Raw genomic sequence first — 6,333 nt, forward strand, 5'->3', positions numbered from 1 at the left:
GTCCGACCCTTCAACAAATGAATCCACGAAAACAACCGTCGGAGGCACCTACCAGGGAACATCATCTTCTTATTGGTGGAAAGAAGTGGGACTCGAAGGTACCACCAATGTGAGTCGATCGAAATGGGTCAATTCTACCATGGTGGTACACCCAAAACTACATGGTTCGCATCTGCCTACATCTCGCCGTCATCACCGTCACCCTGGCGATGTGCACCCACCATCACTGTCATTAATTGGGTGGTGCGTGACACATACGCCCCATAAGGATGATGATGCGCCATTACCCGCTACTTACTTTGTGGCGAAGCTCGCGTCGAGATTACATGATATGTGGCGCTATTCGTGCCACGCTGCCCTGCTCCTGCTCTTCATCCCTGATTAACGTATGCCTATGAACGTATAAATGTACATACACGTCACATCCTTCGAGCATGCTATTATGGACATGGGAACGGAATAGCTATGCCATTTCCATTATGTACACTGGAAGTAAGCAGAGGGACCGCGCAGCAATAGTTGCCATTTCCATTTGGAAATTCAACCCCTCTTCCTGTGCTTCTCTTACAGCTATGCATATAAAAAGAGGGAGGGAGAGAGTAACCGCACCTCCACACCTCGTCCCAACTACTGACTGAACCCCATACCTTACCCTTCCCATCTCTTTTCTCTCAACCCACCATTGATGCCCTTCAATTCATGCCAACCACTCTCTTCTGAAGAAAGAGAGAAGTTCCACTGCCATCACTTCCCCTCCTTGGGAAAGACACATACATATGTGAAGACACAAGCTGCAGCGGCGTGTTTCTGTTTGTTCTTCTTTTGCAGCACCATTGATGCCCTTCAATTCATGCCAACTACTCTTTTCTGAAGAAAGAGAGAAGTTCCACTGCCATCACTTATTTCCCCTACTTGGGAAAGACACAAGCTGCAGCGGCATGTTTCTGTTTCTTCTTCTTTTGCTTGCTGCATACTAAGTGATCGAGCCTAGTGGGAGGACAGAGGGAGAAATTGGCCGCCATACTAAGTGATCGAGCCTAGTGGGAGGACAGAGGGAGAAATTGGATGGTGGAGTTTATGGCGGTCGTGGTGATCAGGGGGTACGACGCGTAGCGGGACCCGGGGGGAGCAGATGTGGGAGGTGGGGTACAGCAGCGCTGCCATGTCCGCCACTCCCCTTCCTTCCTCATGCTCGTCCGTGTTCCTTCTCTTTTTTTCTTTTTCTTTTTGTGTTCCATTCTTTCCGATCATCTCCTGTTTCTGAGTTAACGCACTTTGGACATCCTTTTGTGATCTTATTCTCCTCAGTAAGTATGCGTATGTGTATGAAGAAGCACAATCATAATGTTAATAAAGGTGGCGGAGATGATTAGCAAGCCGGAGAAGGAGGACACCGTGACATCGGCGCCGCCTCTCGGCACCTTTCTTGCCGTCCCTCCTTCGCCAGTAATCCCTGCCACCACCCGTGAATGATCGCGCGTGGGCCCTGTCCCGCAGGTCCCGTGATGATTCCTCCCACCCGTGAACGACGACGCTACAAGGCGTGGAGACCCCGCAGGTCCCGTGATGATCCCTCCCACCCGTGAACGACGCAACAAGGCGTGGGGACCCCGCAGGTCCCGTGATGATCCCTCCCACCCGTGAACGACGCAACAAGGCGTGGGGACCCCGCAGTTCCCGTGATGATCCCTCCCACCCGTGAACGACGTCACAAGGCGACCCCGCAGGTCCCGTGATGATCCCTCCCACCCGTGAACGACGCGGCTGCCGAGCGGTGGCGACGTACGAGCCTCTCTCGCATCACACTAATTACTGTCTTTAATACTAATCTAATCGAATGGCATCCGGGGATTACACGTCCTCGCCAACCCGCCCTCCCTCGGCACCTTCCTTGCCGTCCCCTCGGGCTGCTCCTTCGCTGTCCGGTGTGAGGGGGCGGGCGCGTTCGTTGCCGTCCCGCCCGCCTCGTGGGTGGTGGCCAGCGTGTGGAACTCCAAGGAGGTGTTCCCGCTGGAGGTTCGGGGGGCAGGGCGTTGGCGGCGAGGGCTGGCGCGGGCGAGCCGCGCGGTGGACCGGGCGCTACCGTGGCTGCGCATACCCCGCTGGAGCGGCTCGCACGCCGCCATCACTCGGCAGCCGGGGCCCCCCCACGCCGTGTTGTCCGCGTGACGAAGTTCACGGGTGGGATGTATCAGGGGTGGGAGTTCAGGGGTGTGAAGGATCACGGGAAGGCGCACTACTTGCGCGTGCGCCTGCTCCTGTGAGACGATGTGGATGTCTCGTAAGGGCTGTTTCTGCTTGGACGAGATCTGCATGTTAATGATGGTGACGATAACGTGGGCAGACGATGAGGTTTCCAATCACTCATAATCATTGACGACTGAAACGGGTTCATAGGATAACATGCGGATCCCATCATCGCTGGCTTAAGCTATTTCAGTGTGTGAACAGTTCCCTTTCGCATTCACCTCACGGGTGGTTTTTTTTAGAACGAATGGATTCGAGGCGTCTATAAATACAATGGTTCTGATACACATTCGAGTCATTCGAGTACGAGTGACTGACTGTGTGTACGAGTGATGGCTAAGTGTTTAATATTTTTTATCTTTATGCTAATTACTATATTTGTTTTGATAATGTCAGTTTATGGGATAAGTAAAGAAGAGTGCTGCAGGCTTCGTCTGCCGTGCTGCTCCTCGTGCTGCTCCTCTTCAGCTATTAAGATTAATAGCACTGTGTAGTTTGTTATTGTAATCCTCCTCGTACTTTATCTAGTGAATGTGTTTTAATTTTGTAATATATATGGTTGTGTTTGTACGTGGATATTATGAATGAAATGAAATGAGGAGGTTAAATCTGTGTTACGGTAAAAATTTTCTTTTGTTTTTTGTTTTTTTTTTTTTTCTTTCTTTGTTTTTTCAGGTTTGATAGGAGATCCAAGCGCTTCGATCACCTGCCGGCAAAGGAGGAGTACTTGGCTCTGCCTCCTCGTGCTCGCTCGCGGATGAGGGCCCGGTGCTCATGCCAATGTTGACCTCCGACTCGGCACCGCCGGCGAAGCTCGAGTACAGGCCTTCCGTCTGCGGGAAGGCATTCGGGTCGTACCAGGCCCTGGGCGGGCACAATGCCAGCCATCGGAAGCCTAGCAGCGGCGTCGAGGAAGCCTCGGCCTCGGGGCTCTTCCACGGCAAGCGCAAGCACCACCGCGGCGGCCTCCGGCGGCGGCAGGGTGCACCGGTGCTCCCTCGGTGTGCCTGAAGACGTTTCCGTTGGGGCAAGCGCTGGGGGGCACAAGAGGTACCACAACGACGGGAGCGTCGGCAGCGGCAGTCCCTCGGCGGCGATGACGTCGTCGGAGGCGGCGAGCTCGAGGCACAGGGCGTTCTATCTGAACCCGCCAACGTCGCCGAACCCGGAGTTCGACGACGTAAACGGGGTGCAGAGCCTGTCAGCCTTCAAGAAACCGAGACCTGTCATCCCGGCATGAGCGAGTCAACTCCAGTGCGTGGAATATTGGTCATTCGTTGTGTACAGAGAATGACCCATTCTTTGTAGCTGAAGTCGATTCTTTCCCTAACGTCAAATTGATTTCTTTAGAAATCGTTTTCGATGGAGGAATTTACCTGCTTTAGTAAATTCATGTTGAATTGTATTTCTCAATTGTGTTGCCAATCTTTTTGTACGTATCATAAAAAATAATTTTCACGATTCTTTTGCGGAGGTTCTTTAGACCTATTATTATAACTCACTGTTTATTCCGTGCCACAGACTGGGATCATTCTGATGCCTGATATCAAACTCTCTTATTGTTCACATTTTTTCATTCTGGGATTTACCGAACAACTTCAACTTCGTTATCGGGAAGTTATATTAGCTGGTGCCTTGGTGTTTATATTTTTGCTTCCAGAAGGAGTCATGGCAGCTACGATCGGTCAGGTAAGATGAATATTGAGACAACCTTGTAAATATTTTTCTTCTCATCCAGCTTAATATAATAATTATTATATTGTAGGGATTTTCAACTAAGCTTTTGTTAGAGATCATTATTGGGTACTTGCAGTCGGGTAAACCTATTGCAAATATAACATTCACAACATACGGCTCTACTGCACTTGTTACGGCAAAATTTTTCATTGTACAACTGAAGCTAGCACATTACATGAAGATTCCTCCAAAAGTAATGTTCTTGATACAGGTATTTTCTGGTTAGCTTCGGTGTCCAACTGTGGACCTTATAGTCGGTGAAAAATATATGTTATCCAGAATTATTGCCCAAAGGAAGTACTTGGACATGCCCTTGGGAAAGAAGGTCATTCGCATTAGGAGTCACATGGGGTGTTATAGGTCCAACTAGAATGTTCTATCCTCATGGCACGTACTCCATCATCTTTATCTTCATTATTATTGGATTCCTTGCACCGGTGGGAGTGTGGATATTATCACGTTTATACCCAAAAAAAACATGGATAAGACTTATTAACTGGCCAGTTATATTCAGTGTTGGTTCCATCATGCCTCCTGCCACTTCGGTTATTATTTGGTCATGGTTTATAGTTGGCTTAATATTTAACTACTTTGTCTTCCGAAAGTTCAAAAGGTGGTGGGCGCATTATAATTATCTGTTATCAGTTGGATTGAATTTCGGAGCAGCTTTTTTTAACTATTTTTGTTATTATATTTCTTCAATTTCGGGATATATATGGACCAGATTGGTGGGAATTAGAGATGGATGATCATTGCCCCTCGGTTCATTGTCCTACAGCATCAGGAGTTGTCGTAGAAGGTTGTCCCATGATCAATTGAGTGATCAATCGTAGGTGACTACCATTAATTTGTCGAAAGGGTGTTATTGTTTATGATTCAGTTATTAAAACAACATAATTTGTTGTTAAAATAGATACTTTGACCTGTACAATCTCTTGGGTACGGAGTAAAAAATAAAAGGAGCTCTAACAAACGAGGTAAGGTCTAAAACTAACACCACACAAATTTTTCGTATAAAAGGTTTATGAGAAAGTGATTATTTTGCTATGCTAAAGAAACTTTATAAATTATTATATTTTATTCCACAAAAAAAACACCTTCATCTATGTGTCGTCAAGTCCCGAAGACGATGTTCATGTTGTTCAACAGAGAATATCATTGTCATTTAATAAAATAATATAATAATATCAAAATAAGATATTTAGATTAAAATAACCCATAGATTATGCGCTTATTAATCTTGAATTACTATTTTTTTTTAATATTGAATTAACGTTTAGATTAACAATACAATATAATGTTTCACCCATCCCATATATATGAGGGTTAAATTGAAAATGCATATTTACAAATCTCATCAAGTTTAGCAATTCAGCTTTTCACCGGAAATCAAAAGGGGTAAAATTAGATATACATATTCTTGTTCGCATTTCTAAGTCTTCGCTACAAGAGAGAAAAATTTGAGCTAATATTTTTTTTATTTTAGTGGTGTTGAGAACACTAATGTAGTACGGAGTGTTATCCTCAAGATTCTTGTATTAATTTTTTTTTATCATATTAAAAAATATTAAATTTATTTTATATCATTATATTATTTTTAAATATGACAAAATGGTTGTAACATCGAGAGTTTTTACATATACATCCTTTTGACAATCGAATATCCCTTCCATTCGGATTTCTCAAGGAGACAATCGAATAGTGTTTCACATCCCTAATCGAATGTACTTGAGGAATCCTCTACGATGAGCCTTGAAAACTGGTACTCCTTCGTTGCTCTTGGCTTAATTACCTTTGTGCTATTGTAGTACATCGAATCTAAAAAGATGATTACATTAATGATATCGAGGGTCGATTGAGATGTCGATCACGTGTCGACCACACGTAGGATGTGGTATCTTATATCGATCTCCCAAGAGGTGGCTCTTCATTATTTATGCAATCTACACTTGAAACAATATATATATATATATATATATATATATATTAGTATATTCAGGTTATTATAAGCCAAACACCATTAGTAATCTGAGGGGGTCTAGGAACAATTTACAGAAATATTTAGACATAGTGGAGCATCAGCAGCAGTAGCAGAATCTCCACCACTATACTATTATTATATGATGTTTTAGCCTTAAAATATATTATACGACCTTTCCACTGTCATCCTCGATGATAAACCCAATTCTGATTCACTGAATGAGCCATCAGTTTCAAGCATAAAATTGAAGTTAGGAGAACTCCCTGGACTGATAATAACACATGCCCAACTAAGCATTTTCACATACATGTTGTTTGAGTTTCAAACTTTCATTGCACGATAAGAAGGAAGGATGAGGCTTGTGATTG

The 6,333-nt window shown here is 44.9% G+C and overlaps 1 long non-coding RNA gene across 1 annotated transcript; it reads left to right on the forward strand.

Moving 5' to 3' along the window:
• Positions 1–511: 511 nt before the first annotated feature.
• LOC135641218 (uncharacterized) lies at positions 512–3,720 on the forward strand. The gene is made up of 2 exons (XR_010497671.1): positions 512–2,750; positions 2,923–3,720. It is a non-coding gene; the product is annotated as an uncharacterized LOC135641218 (long non-coding RNA).
• Positions 3,721–6,333: the final 2,613 nt, after the last annotated feature.

This window comes from Musa acuminata, chromosome BXJ3-6 (genome assembly GCF_036884655.1).
Source record: "Musa acuminata AAA Group cultivar baxijiao chromosome BXJ3-6, Cavendish_Baxijiao_AAA, whole genome shotgun sequence".
Taxonomy (NCBI): Eukaryota; Viridiplantae; Streptophyta; class Magnoliopsida; order Zingiberales; family Musaceae; genus Musa; species Musa acuminata.